Below are 15,081 nucleotides of genomic sequence, written 5' to 3'. Positions count from 1 at the left end.
GGCCCACATAATATTCTGGAAGGTAAAAAAAACTCGGAATGCAACTGAGAATCAACTACTCAGCAAAACTCAACATCCTCTTCCAGGGCAATAGATGGACGTTCAATGAACCAGGGGAATTTCAATTGTTCCTGTTGAAACAACCAGAGCTGAACAGAAAGTATGAACTTCAAATATAGGATTCAGATGAAGCATAGACAGTGGAGGAAAAGGGTAAATTATGGGAATTAATAATGATGAGCTGCATGTATTCCTGCAAAGAAAAATGATACTGATAATATTCATATAAAACTTCTCATTTAGGGGTAGCTAGGTGGTGTAGTAGATAAAGCACCAGCCCTGGCGTCAGGAGTACCTGGGTTCAAATCCTGGCACAGACACTTAATAATTACCTAGCTGTGTGGCCTTGGGCAAGCCACTTAACTCTGTTTGCCTTGCAAAAACCTAAAAACAACAACAACAACAACAACAAAACTTCTCATTTAACAGAGCAGGTAGAAGAAGCTTTTATAGATGAAGAACAGGAGAGAGCTCAATTTGAAAATATGATATATTGTAAAAGTGGAGTCAATGGCTAAAAGGGAAATGCAATGTAAGAAGAGAAAGGAGAGTTAGAATAGGCTAAGATATTTTGTATAATAAGATTTTTTATTGCAATGACGTATTGCAATGAAATGAAAGGGGAGAAGGCAAGGGGGGATGAAGGAACCTTCACTATCATCTGAGGTGGCTAGGAGAGGAAACAGCATGTGCACTCAATGGGATATAGCTGTCTAGAGTAAAAAGGAGAGAAGGGGGATGGGGGAAGGCTGAATGTGAGTGAAGGAGGAGATGTTGGATCATGGGGGAGAGTGTTCACATATAACACATTTTATTTTTTAGTTATTGCAAGGTGCTGGGATTGAGAGGCCTGTCTGGGACCACAGAGCTGGTGGCTGCTGAGCCTTAGGTTTGGTATGTGGGCTCCAGAACTCTTGACCCCAGGGCCAGTTATCAGTCCACTGTGCAACTCAGTTACCCTACAACACATTTTAGAGGAGGGACAGAGTGAAAGGAGAGAGAAAATATAGTATATATTAGGGACGTATGAATGGAGGGAGCTGTGACCAGCAATGGCAATAGTGAAAAAATATGAAAGTAGCTTTTGTGATGGACTTGTCATAAAGAATGTGATCCACCCAAGACAGAGCTGGTGGTGTTAGGACATGAAGCACATTTTTTTTCTTTCTTTCCTTTATTTCTCATGAGGGTCTATATATTTTGGGGGAAGGCTTATGTTTATTTTTTTTTTAGCTTTTTGCAAGGCAAACGGGGTTAAGTGGCTTGCCCAAGGCCACAAAGCTAGGTAATTATTAAATGTCTGAGACAGGATTTGAACCCAGGTATTCCTGACTCCAGGGCTGGTGCTTTATCCACTACGCCACCTAGCCACCCAATTCTTAAACAAGGATATTTTAGTAATGTATAAAAAATCATTTGCACAAAAATAAAAATAAATAAATAAAATTTAAAAAGCAAACAAAAATCCATGCCATCTAAATGGGAGGGGGACCTAATTTGTTCACTTTTTATCCCTTCTTTTTTTGTCATTCCTAAGTTTTTCCCCCTTACTTCTAATTCTTCTTAAACAATATGACTAATATAGAACATGTTATACTTTATTGTACCTAAACAACTTTAAACATATTTTTGTCACCATGGGAAGGGAAAGTGATGGAAAAATATAGAACTAATTAACTTAGAAATGGATGAATGTTGAAAGAGACATCTGCATGTAATTTAAAAAAAATAGGCAAAAATGTTAGCCACAATATTACAGCATTTGAGACAAAATTTAAAATTGTTCTCAACTATGGTTGCACTAGATATCCATGGGGGAGTCAAAATAGTATAGTGAAGAAAACATTCTTCTTAAGGTTTTCCATTCAGAACATTAAATATACCTACACAGAAAATAAAGTTACAGATGCCACACAAAAGAGGAAAACTAGTTGTCTGCCTTGAATATAATGGAGATTCTTTAATGGAAGTCTGTCTCTTTGCGGGGAAAGGGGAAGTAGATCCTAGCCATACCAGAGAGCAAGAAAACCAGTGGGACATTTCTAATTACAACACCACCCTGATCCTGGCTTATTTTGATTGCAGGCGAGGAGGGAAGATCCTAACCCCAGCATAGTTTAAACCCTGGGAACACTGGGGCAATAGACATGACTGAGTAGGGTACAAACCATTGCATAGGAAAAATTTAGACATAAAGGAGTAAGCAAACTTCTGCATGGGCAACAGCTTGAGAAGTGATAAGCCAGGATCTAGTCCCCAGACTCAATGAAAAAGTGCAGGACTCCACTCCCTATACTGTAGGAAGAAAGCTCCACTCTCATGATGAGAAAAAAAAAAAAAACAACAAGCTAACAATAGAAATCTACTATTCAGACAAAACTTATAAAATGCAATATCAGAATAATACAGTGACAAATTACCTAAATGAGTTGTCTCAAAGAATTTAATGAGCTAAATTAATCCAAAACTTCATGGAAGATCTTAAATAAAATTAAAAAAAAAAACAAGAGAAAGAAGAAAAATGGAAGAAAGAAATGAGAGTCATGCAGAATTATGAAAAATTGACTGAATAAAGCAATGCTTTAAAAAGTAAAAATACCCATCTGGAAAAAAGTATACAATTCATCCCAAAACCAAATTGTAGCACTGGAAAAGGAAAATAATTTATGCAAAAATAAAATTAAGCAGCTGGAAAAGGAAAACCAAAAGATAACTGAAGAAATTAAAACACTTAAAATTGAAATTGGAATAATGAGAATTAATGATTCTAGGAGACACCGAGATCCCTTCAAACAAAATCAAATAGCTGAAAAAATTGAAGAAAATTAAATTAACTCTTAGGAAAAAATGAATGAGTTGGGAATGGCCTGAAGAGATAATCAATGAATGTTGGTCTGACTAAAAGTCTAGATCAAAACAGGAGCCTGTATAATGTCTTTCAGGAAATTAGCATGGAAAATGGTACTAATATTCTAGATCAAGAAGGTAAAATGTCCTTGAAAGAAGACACTGGACACTCACCTTAAGAGACGCCAGGATAAAAACCCCAAGGACTATTTAAGCCAAACTTCAGAATACTAAGCCAAAGGAGAAAGTGCTCCAAGTAGCCAAAATGAAGCAATTTAAGTACAAAGGAAATTCAATAAGAATTACATAAGACTTGTCAGATTCAATATTAAAGAATCAGAGGGCCAGAAATATGATATTTTGAAAGGAAACAACTTGCATTAAAATAAAAAATTAACAATTAACTTCTGGCCAATTTTCCAGAGAGAAGGCAGGCACTGTTTGATGCACTCCTGGCTTTCCCTCAGAACTAACAAGAACCAAGCTTCTTATCAGATTTTGGAGCCACAAAATCGAGAGAAGAACCAAAGATAAAACATCTACTAAAAAGTTCAGTGACAGCAGTTCTTGGGTGAGCTAGAGATGGAGCACATGGATCCAGCACAAGGGTAGGGGGTGAGGCTGGGGGACTGAGCTGAGAACAGCTGGGGAAGTATTTGTTGTGTACATGGCAGGTGGGAGAACTCTAAATCAGAGGCCCAGAAAACTATCTGCTCAGTTCTGCTGGTCTGGAAGACCCGGGTCCCAAGCCCTCATGTTTTCAGTGGAGTCCCCCCCATTCTTGTGGGAGGAGACTTTATCCAGAACAAACATCCCCAGCACTAATTAGGCATTAAGTAGATTAAAAATTTAGCCCCAGCATCCAGCCCACATAGTTCCAGGACAGCATAGATCCTTCCAAATTTCCCCCAAACCCCCAAGACTAGCTAGCTGGCCACTTACCACAGTCAAGTCAGTGAAACCTTCTGTCATTCCATACAGACTGATGCATTAAATACCTCCTGAAGTAGGAAAAGTCTCAAGGAATCTCAACACAAAAGATCTTTGAACCAGCCCCTCCCCTGACACAAGTTCCATTTGCAAAGATCAAAATGAAGAAAGGCCAGCATAAAAGAGTATCCATTGAATGCTACCTTGAAGATAAAGAAGGTAATGCAGAGAGGATCAGAGCTTCAGAGGAGAATATAAATTGGTCTCCAGCCCAAAATGTCTTCTTAGAAGAAATTAGATGGGAGTTTTAAAATCAAATAGAAAAATTGGGGGAAAATGCAAGAGAAAATTAACACCTCAGAACAAGAAAACAAAAAAAATTGTTTTCTTTTATAATACAATTTTTTTGAAAATGCAATCGGACAAAAGCAAAAATAAAATAATTCTATCAAAAACACTATAGGTAAAATGGAAAATTCCTCCAAAAATAGAATTAACCAATTTGAAAAGGAGATACAAAAGGTAAATGAAAAAAAATTCTTCTCTAAAAACAAAAGATTGGATTCTGTGGAAACTAATGACTTCATGAAACAACAAGAATCTGTTAAACAAAACCAAAAACATGAAAAAAATGGAAGAAAATGCAAAATACTTCATTGACAAAACAATAGAGTTGGAAAATAGCCAATTCAGAATGCGACAATTCAAGAATCACAGGACTTCCTGAACACCCTAAAGAGAAAAAAAAGGTTTCAGGATTCGGAGAAGGAGAACTGCCCAGATATCATACAACCACAGGACAAAATATTCATTGAAAGAATAAGTCAATCCCCTCCTGAAATGGATCCTAAAATAAAAAACCAAGGAATATTGTGGCTTAACTCCAGAACTATCAGATCAAGGAGAAAATCCTGTAATTAGCCTGAAAGAAAAAAAAAATTATATAGCAAGGAGTCATAGGATTATATAGGACCTGGCTTCATCAACATTAAGGGATCAAAGGGCCTGGGATATATTTCAGAGAATAAAGGAGCATGGAATGCAGCCAAGAATTCCTTATCAAACAAAACTGAATCTTTTCACCCAGACGAAATGATGGCCATTAAACAAAATAGGAAACTCAACTTTTTCTGATGAAAGACCAGAGCTAAAAAGAAATTTTGGCCTTCAAACAGGAGACTCAAGAGATATATTAAAAGGTAAAAAGGGGAAAACAAAAAAAAGCTATTCTTCAATAAAGATAAAACTGACTATATCCCCACCTGGAAGAAAGATTCTCATAACTCTTGAGAATTGTAACTCTATTAGAAGGAATATGCTTAGCCAGAAATAATAGACACTCAAGACTTGTCCATATCTCGGATGGAATGAATTAAAAATTATATCTCCTTAAAAATAGGGAGGGCATAAAGAGATAGGATTGAAGAGGATATTAAATTGGGTAAATTACCTCAAAGGTGCAAAGGACTTATAGCAATAGAGGAGAAGAAAGGAGAAGGTGAGAATCACCTGAATCTTACAACAGTTTTAACTCTAAGAGGGATTAACACACACATATAAAGTTGAGTTTAGAAATTTATCATGCCTTTTAAGCATTTAGAATAGAAAGGGGGAGGGTGGAAGGAGGGTCTGACAGAAAGAGAAGAAGTACAAATGAGCCTGGCAGTTTTCTCTCTAGTGGGCGCCAGCCCACCAGGAGAGCAGGGTTCTATCCTGCACACTAAGCAGTGACAAAGGGAATTTGGCGAGTGGATCAGCATCCTAAGCCAGAGGAGGGAGCACATAACTGGTGCCTGGAGATCCCTGAAAAGAACTAAAAAAGAGATTAGGAAGAGCAGGAAGGAGGAAGAAGAAGCAGACTGCAGTCTTCAAGCATTTTATTTTATTTAAAAAATTTTTTTTTAGGTTTTTGCAAGGCAATGGAGTTAAATGCCTTACCCAAGGCCACACAGCTAGAGACATCTGGATCCAGTGGCAAGATATGAATTATAACAAGAGGAGATGGCAGAGATTTTAATTTTAGAGGCAATCAGGGTTATGTGACTTGACCAAGATCACCCCATCCTCCTGAACCTCAAGGGGAGGAATAGCAGATATTGCATGCTTTTGAGGTAAAAAGGTGGGAAAATGATATCAAAATGTTTTGTCAAATTCTAGTCCACTCCCTGAGCCAAATCCTTAACTGAAAAAGACCTGTATATTTCTTTAAGTTGAGCATAACTTCCTCTTCCTAAAGAGGAAAACCAGACAATTTATTAAAACATTTAACCTTTCAAGAGTACTTCTGGGATGGCAACAAGAGAGGATGGTCTCTTAGGTGCACTCTTAAAACTTGTAAGCTGAGAACTCTAATTAAATTTTAGAGAGACAAAACACACAGAGTGACCCAGTGAAGCATTTCTCCAACTCAAGGTAACCTGGAAAAGGGCAGAAAGGCTCTGCTCCCTGGGGGTGGAGGGGCGGCCCACCAGACTGAAGGAACTTCAGCCTCCTGGAGGCAGCCCCAGAGCGCTGGGAGCTTTGGCTCACAGCAGCGGAGGAGTTTCCTGATTTATACCCTGGGGAGCACCAGGCACAACTTGGGGGGAACAGCGGGGGTCCTCTCCCAGAGGGAGAACATGAAGCCCAGACCTCAGGGCACACAGCTAGCAGCCTAGCAGTGGGGTGTGGCAACCCAGATCCAGGAACCAGAAACAGGCAGAGCCATAAGCAGGAGCCCCCAGGGCATGAGCCCAATGAGCTTAGGGAGGGGAGTGAAGAGAGACTGCCTAGCTCTGCCCTCTGTCCCTGGAACAGGACTCTGGGGTTCTGACCACATTCAAATCCTAATCGCCTTCTAGACCACCCATAGAACAGCAGAGCCCCCCACCTCAGCCCCATGGTAGAGGGTGGTGCTTATGGTCATTCACAGACCAGGAGGAAGGACAGAACCTCACACACTGAGATCCTTTTGAGGGTGTCTGAGAAGCTCAGGAAGCAGTCCCAAACCAGGCTCAGGATGGGAAAGCATGTAAGCAGAGAAAAAAGAGAACACTATTGAGAAATACTTTGCCTGTGATGCCAAGAAGGATCAAAACACTCAATCTGAAGATGAGGATGTCCAAGCACCTGCATCTAAAGACTCCAAGAAAAAAAAAAGAAATTAGGCTCATGCTATGACAGAACTCAAAAAATGACTTTTAAAAACAAGTGAGGGAGATAGAAGAAATATTGGGCAAAGAAATGAGAGAAATGCAGGTAAAATATGAAAATGAAGCCAGCAGCTTAGTCAAGGAGATCCAAAAAATGCTGAAGAAAATAGCATGTTAAAACCAGCATAGGTCAAATTGATAAAACAGTTTAAAAAGTTACTGAGGAGAAGAATGCTTTAAAAAGCAGAATTGGCCAGATGGAAAAGGAGATAAGAAAACTCCCTGAGGAAAACAAATCCTTCAGACAAAGAATGGAACTGAGGGAGATTGCTGATTTTACAAGAAATCAGAACTCAATACTTCAAAACCAAAAGAACGAAAAATTAGAAGAAAATGTGAAACATCTCATTGAAAAAAAATGTGATATGGAAAACACATTTAGGAAAGATAATTTAAAAATTATTGGAATACCTGAAAATCATGATCAGGAAAAGAGCCTTGACATCGTTTTCAAGAAATTATTACAGGAAAATTGCTCTGATATCCTAAAAGCAGAGGGCAAAATAGAAACAGAGAGAATCCACTGATCTCCCCGAGAAAGAGATCAAAAAAATAAATCCCAGGAATATTATAGCCAACTTCCAGAACTCCTAAGTCAAAGAGAAAATATTACAAGTATCCAGAAGGACACAGCTCAAATACTTATGGAGCTGTAGTCAGGATCACACAGGACTTAGCAGCAACTACATTAAAAACTGGTAGGTCTTGGAATATTACATATTGGAAGGCAAAAGAGCTTGGAATGCAACCGAGATTCAAGTACCCAGCAAAACTGAATGTCTTCTTCCGGAGAAAAAGATGGACATCCAATGAACCAGAGGAATTTAAAATCTTCCTGTTGCAATGGCCAGAGCAGAACAGAAGGTTTGATCTTCAAATACAGGACTCAGGTGAAGCATAGAGAGTGGAGGATAAGGGTCTTAATGATGATGAACTGCATGTATTCCTGTATAGAAAAATGACACTGATAATATTCATATGAACCTTCTCATTTAATAGAGCATGTAAAAGGAGCTTTTATAGATGAAGCACAGCAGAAAGCTGAATTTGAATATGAAATGTGGTGTAAAAATGGAGTCAATAGAAAAAAGGGAAATGTAATGGGAGAAAGAAAAAGGGGGGGTAGGCCAAGATATTACCTATAATAAGATTTTTCTTTATTACAATGAGCTATTGCAATGATATGGAAGGGGGGAAGGCAAGGGGGAATGAGGGAATCTGCTCTCATCAGAGTTGTCTAGGAGAGGAAACAGCATATATACTCAATGGGGTATAGACATCTGGAGTAAGAAGGTGAGAGAGGGGGGATGGGGGGGAAGGGGTGGGGATGTGAATGATGGAGGAGAGGATGGACCATGGGGGGAGAGTGGTCAGATATAACACATTTTCTTTTTTTACTTCTTTCAAGGAGCTGCGAATGGATGGCCTGTCTGGGACCATAGGGCCAGGTGGATGCTGGGAGTAAAGGGTGGTATGGGGGCTCCAGGCTTCTTGGCCCCAGGACCAGGGATCTATCTGCTGTACCACTCAGCCACCCTACAGCAGAGACAGAGTGAAAGGAGACAGAAAATATAGTACATGGTAGTGGAGAAATATGAATGAAAGGAGTTGCGATCAGCAATGGCAACAGTGGAAAAATATAGAAGTAACTTTTGTGATGGAATTATCATAAAGAATGTGATCCACCTACTACAGAGTTGGTGTGGTTGGAACACAGACTAAAGCACATTTTATTATTATTATCATTTTTTTGGGGGGGGAGTGAAGGGCAAATGTGTCTGGGTGGCCTGCCTGGGGCTACATAGCTGGATAATTGTTGGGTGCCTTAGGCCAGATTTGGACCTGCATGCTCCTGGCTCAAGGGCCAGTGCTCTGTCTGCCACCGGGCCGCCCCTACTATTATTACTATCTTATTTTATTTTGGGTCTTTTCTTATTTTTGGTTTTTGCAGGGCAATGGGATTGGGATGGCTTGCATGGGGTCACACAGTTGGGTGACTGTTGGGTGTATGGGGCTGGATTTGGGCGTGGGTGGTCCTGGCTCCAGTGCTGCTGCTTTGTCCACTGTGCCACCTCGCCATACCTAAAATTATTACTATTGTTTTTTTAATTTTAATTTTAATTTTTTCTCTCCCCTTTATCGCTCAAGTGAGTCTATATTTTTTTTGGGAGAGGGGATATTTTGTTTACTCTTAAACAAGAATATTTTATTAATATATAAAAAACATTATTTGTACAAAATGAAAATAAATAAATAAATTTTTTAAAAAAAGAAATAAAAGTGAGCGGAATGGACAGAAGGAGAAAACACAGAAGGATGTGGTATTTAGAAGCAAAATAGTAGGGGATAGGGAAAAGGGGAAAAGAGCATGGAGGGAAGATAACATATAAGGGAATAAAGTGCTTGTAATTATAGCTTGGAATGTGAATAGGATGAACTCTCCCATTAACTGTAAGCAGATTTCATAGTGGAATAAAAACTAGAATCCCAATTGAACCAGGCAGATACATACAGAATAAAAGAAAAAGACTGGAGCCCAATATGTTATGCTTCACGTGACATGAAAAAGTCAGGTGTAGCAGTCCTTATCCCCGACAAACCAGCTGCAAAAATAGATCTCATTAAATGATATAAGGGAAAAAAATAAAAGATATAAGGAAGGAAACTATATCCTCCTAAAATATACCATATCAAATCTAATAATTTCAATAATAAATATGTATGCACCAAGCAGTATTCCACCCAAATTCTTAGAGGAGAAGCTGAATGAGCAGCCAAACTCTTCTGGTGGGAGAACCTAACCTCCCTCCCTCTCTCAGAATTAGATTAATTTAACCATAAAAAATGGAAAAGAAGTTAAGAAGGTAAATAGAATATTAGAAAACTTAGAAATGATGGAAAAATTGAATGGATATAGAAAGGACTATACATTTTCATTGCAGTACATGGCACCTAAACAGAAATTGACCATGTACTATGACATAAAAACCTAATAATCAAATTAAGAAAGGCAGAGATATTGAATGTATCTTTTCTGACCATGATGCAATAAAAATCACTTGCAAAAATGTTTCATGAAGAAAAAAAACCTAAAACAAATTGGAAACTACATAACCTCATAAACAAATGCATGGATCAAACAACAAATTGCAGAAAGAATTAGAGATTTCATCCAAAACAATGACAATAATGAAACAACATACAAAAATTTATTGGATACAGCCAAAGTAGTTGTTGTAGGATAAAATATATCTCTAAATGCTTACATGGATAAAATAGAGAAAAAAGAAATAAATGAACTGATCATACAACTAAAAAGTTAGAGAAAGAACAAATTGAAAAACCTCTAACTAAAAATCTAATTAGAAATTCCAAAAATTAAAAGAGAAATTAATAAAATCAAAAGCAAGAAAACTACTAAATTAATAAGTAAAACCAATAATTGGTTTTCTGAAAAAAAATAAAAGAGATAAACCTTTGGTTAATTTTATTTTTTAAGAAAAAGAAGAAAACCAAATTACTAGTATCAAAAATAAAAAAGTGAACTCACCACCAATGAGGAGGAAATTAAAATAATAATTCAGAAATATTTTGCCCAACTGTATGTCAATAATTTGATAGTCTAGGTGAAATGGATGAATATTTACAAAAATATAAATTGCCCAGGTAAATGAGGAGGAAATTAAATACCTAAATAAACCTATCCCAGAAAAAGAAATTCAATAAATCAATAATGAATTTCCTAAGAAAAAATCTCCAGGATCAAATGGATACATAAGAGAATTCTATCAAATATTCAAGAAACAGTTCCAATTCAATTTAAGCTATTTGAAACAATAGGTAAAGATGGAACACTAGTTCCTTCTGTGACACCAATCTCATGCTTATAGCTAAACCAGGAAGTGTCAAAACAGAGAAAAAAAAACGTATAGATCACTTTCCCTAGTGAATTTGAGAGGAAAATTTTTAAGTAAAATATTTGCAAATTGGATACAGCAAGGTGTCACTGGTACAATCCACTGTGACCAAGCAGGGTTTATCCCAGGAATGCAGGATTGGTTCATTATTAGGAAAACTGTAAGCATAATTGACTAAATCAATAACAGTCCTAACAGAAATCATATGATTATCTCAGTAGATTCTAAAAAAGCCTTTGACAGAATACAACTATACCTACTAAAAAGACAAGAGAGTGTAGGAATAAATGAATTGTTCCTTAAAATGATAAGCACTATCTATCTGAGGCAATCAACAAGACTTATATGGAATGGGGAGAAGCTAGAAACATTCCCAATAAGATCAAGGATGAAACAAGGATGCCTGTTATCACCACTATAATTCAATATTGTATTAAAAATGATAGTTTTATCAATAAGAGATGAAAAAGAAATTGAAGGAATTGAAATGAGAATGAAGAAACACAGCTCTCACTCTTTGCAGATGCTATGATATATAGATAGAGAGAGAGAGAGAGAGAGAGAGAGAGAGAGAGAGAGAGAGAGAGACATAGGAAATATCTAGAAATCAATTGGAAAGGAGCGGCTAGATGGTGCAGTGGATAGATAGAGCACTGACCCTGGAGTCAGGAGTACTTGAGTTCAACTCTGGCCTCAGACACTTAATAATTACCTAGCTTTGTGGCCTTGGGCAAGACACTTAACTCCATTGCCTTGCCAAAAAAAAACAATCAACTGGAAGCCATTAGGAACTTTAGCAAAGTTGAAGGAGATAAAATAAACTACTTAAGTCCTCATCATTTCCATATATAACTAACAAGAAACAGCAGCAAGAGATAAAAGAGAAATCTCAATCAAAATAAATTCTGACAACATAAAATACTTGAGCTAAGGTAGACTCAGAAACTTTATAAAAATATTTGTAAAACACTTCACTTACATAAATTCAGATTTAAATAACTGGACAATTATCAATTGCTCATGGGTATGTAAACCTTATATAATACAAATTCCAGTTCTTTATAAATTAAATTACTTATTTAGTGCCATGCAAATTAAACTTCTAAAATATTACTTTAGTAACCTAGAAAAAATAGTAACTAAACTCATGTGAAGCAACAGAAAATCAAGAATATCAAGGGAATGAATAAAAATAAAGGAAAAGGAGGTGGCCTAGCCATACCAGATGGAAAATTATATTATTAAGCTGTCATATCAAATAATATCATAACAAAACTGTCTGGTTCTAAGAAATAGTATCAGTGGAATAGATTAGGTGTAAAACAGACAGTAGGAAATGGCTATAGTAATCTATGTTTTGATAAACTCAAACAGTCCAGCTTCTGGAATAGAACTCTCCATGATAAAAAGTATTGGGAAGTCTGGAAGATAGCAAAGCAAAAACTGGGAATACAGCAACATATCACACTCTATACCAAGATAAGGTAAAAATGGGTGCAAGTTTTAGACATAATAAACAATAAACAATTTTGGCGAATGAGGAATAGATTTCCTGTAAGATATACTAAAAGGGGAGCAGTTTATGACTAACAGAGTTAGAGATCATTATAAAAATCAAGGTGGATAATTTTGACTACATTAAATTATAAAAGGTTTTGCACAACCAAAACCACTGTAAACATGATCAAAAGGAATGTAGTAAATTGGGAAACAATTTTTACAATTAATGATTCTGACAAAAGACTCCTTTCTAAAATATATGAAGAAATGAGTCAAATTTATAAAAAAAAAAAGCAAGTCATTTCCTAATTGACAAATTTTCAATGGATATATGAATGCAGTTCTCAGGAAAGAAATCAAAGTTTTCTATAATCATATGAGAAATGGCTCTAAATATTGTTGATTAGAGAAATACAAATGAAAGGATCTCTGAGGTAACATTTCACACCTTTCAGTTTGGCCAATGTGGCCAGAAAGGTAAATCATGAATGTTGGAAGGGATGTGAGAAGTATGGGACACTAAAGTAATGTTAGTGATCCAACCTTTCTGTAGAACAATTTGGAATTATGTCCAAAGGCCAATAAAATGTGCACACCCTTTGATCCAGCAATACCACTACTGATATCCTAAAGAGATCATAAATAACTGTAAAAAATCCCTCATATAGAAAAAATATTCATTGCAGCTCTTTTCATAGTGGTAAAGCATTGAAAATTGAGGGAATGCTCATCAATTGGTGAATGGCTGTCCTAATTGTCTTATATTTATGTGATGGAATACTGTAAAAAATCATAAGGAATGGGATTTCAGGAAAGCTTTCAAAGATTTGAATTGATGCTAAATGAGATCAACAGAATCAGAATCCAGTTTCAATCTTATCCTTGATTTTCTTATCCTGGTTGCAAATGTAAAGCCTATATCAGTATGCCTTCAATTGGGGAGAGAGGGGAGCAAAGGGAGGGAGAGAGAAAAATTGTTCTGTTTTGTTTTGTTTTTTTTTTTGTTTTTACAAGGCATGGGGTTAAGTGACTTGCCCAAGGTCACAGAGCTAGGTAATTAATAAGTGTCAGAGGCCAGATTAGGACTCAGGTACTCCTGACTCCAGAGCAGGTCCTCTATCCCCTGAGTCATTTAGCCTTCATTTAGGGAGAAAAATTGTAAAACTCAAAACCTTGCAAAAAAAATTTGGTAGAAACTACCATTTTATGTTATTGGAAAAAACAAATAAAATATTCATATAATTCATAAAAAGAAGCAATAAGAAAAAATAATTAACCTCCTTGAAAAATTTAGTATTCAAAATCGGCAAAAAGATGGATTTTCAATGAAATAGGGAACTTTCAAAATTTTCTGATTAAAAGGTCAGAAGTGTTCTGAAAATTTGATCTTCAAATTCAAGCCTCAGGAAATGTATTAACAAAGTAAATGAAAAGGGAGAAAAAAAGACATACTAGAGAAGAACATTAAACTGTACACATTCCTACAAGGGAAGGTAACAATTGTATCTCTTGAGAATTGTATTTCTCTTAGGAAAATTAAACATTGAATATAATTGAAGGGATTACTAAGATTAAATGGATATGTTTGATTCTTGTCATTCATTAAAGAAGATCAAAATGATATCACCATATTTGGGAAAAATTGCAGCATGTCTGAATATGGCTGATCAAACCAATATGACTGCAGAATATTCTAGCATGGTCAGACCCAAATAGTCCTTGTGAATACCTGGACTGTTTAAACTTTTATAACTCACATTTCCTTAGAACTGCTTCAATTCTGCCTTACTCATAAAGTACCCCCTCTGGTGGTAGCATGCCAATTGTCCTGTGCCAATGTCTCCCATACCATGTAGTCCATAATAAAGTTCTTAATAGAAATCTTGAGTGTCTCAATTCTTAGTGTATTTACCAGCTCTATACTTAACTAATTCAGTGAGTGACCTTACTTTACTAGATACTTCCTGTAAGGAAATTTGCAGCACAACAGGGACAAGGGGTAAGAGTATTCTTACAAGGTTGGACATAAATAGATTAGGAATTATTCTTGTCTTGATCCATATTTAAGAATGGTTAAACTAGTTCAAAATTCTTCAAAGAGTTTTTGGTAACAATTTCTGAACATACTCTTTAGGATTTCTCATTTTTCCTTTCTGTCATGTTAGGCAGCATGTTAAGTTTGAGGTGAAATCTCAGGTTTCAAATTGCATTTCTCAGATCAGAAGTAACTGATCTTTTTTTTTGATGAGACTAATTTATAATTTTTGTTTCTTCTTCTTAGCAGTAGAAGCCCAAGTATATATTTTTTAATTTTTTTGGTATTGGTAGCATTTCGGATTGCTGATATGAATTTATTTTCTATTCTCACCTTTACTAAATTTGTTTTAAAGAGTTTTTGTTTGTTTTTGGCAAAGAAAACCAGTGCAATCAACATTTAAATGAAAAGAAGAAACTGGGAAAACATTTCATATTAATTTTCTCTTATAAAGGTCTAAATTTTCAGCTATATGGATAAATTCTAAGATTTAAAACCATTTTTTCAATTGGCAAATGATTAAAGTTTATTAATAGACTGATTTCTAAAAGAATCTTATATAAATGTAATGAAATTAATTGATTAATTAAATGCTAATTAA

The sequence above is a fragment of the Macrotis lagotis genome, chromosome 5 (assembly GCF_037893015.1).
Source record: "Macrotis lagotis isolate mMagLag1 chromosome 5, bilby.v1.9.chrom.fasta, whole genome shotgun sequence".
Classification (NCBI taxonomy): Eukaryota; Metazoa; Chordata; class Mammalia; order Peramelemorphia; family Peramelidae; genus Macrotis; species Macrotis lagotis.
The sequence above is the reverse complement of the archived record's forward strand: the minus strand, read 5'-3'. Positions refer to the sequence as shown.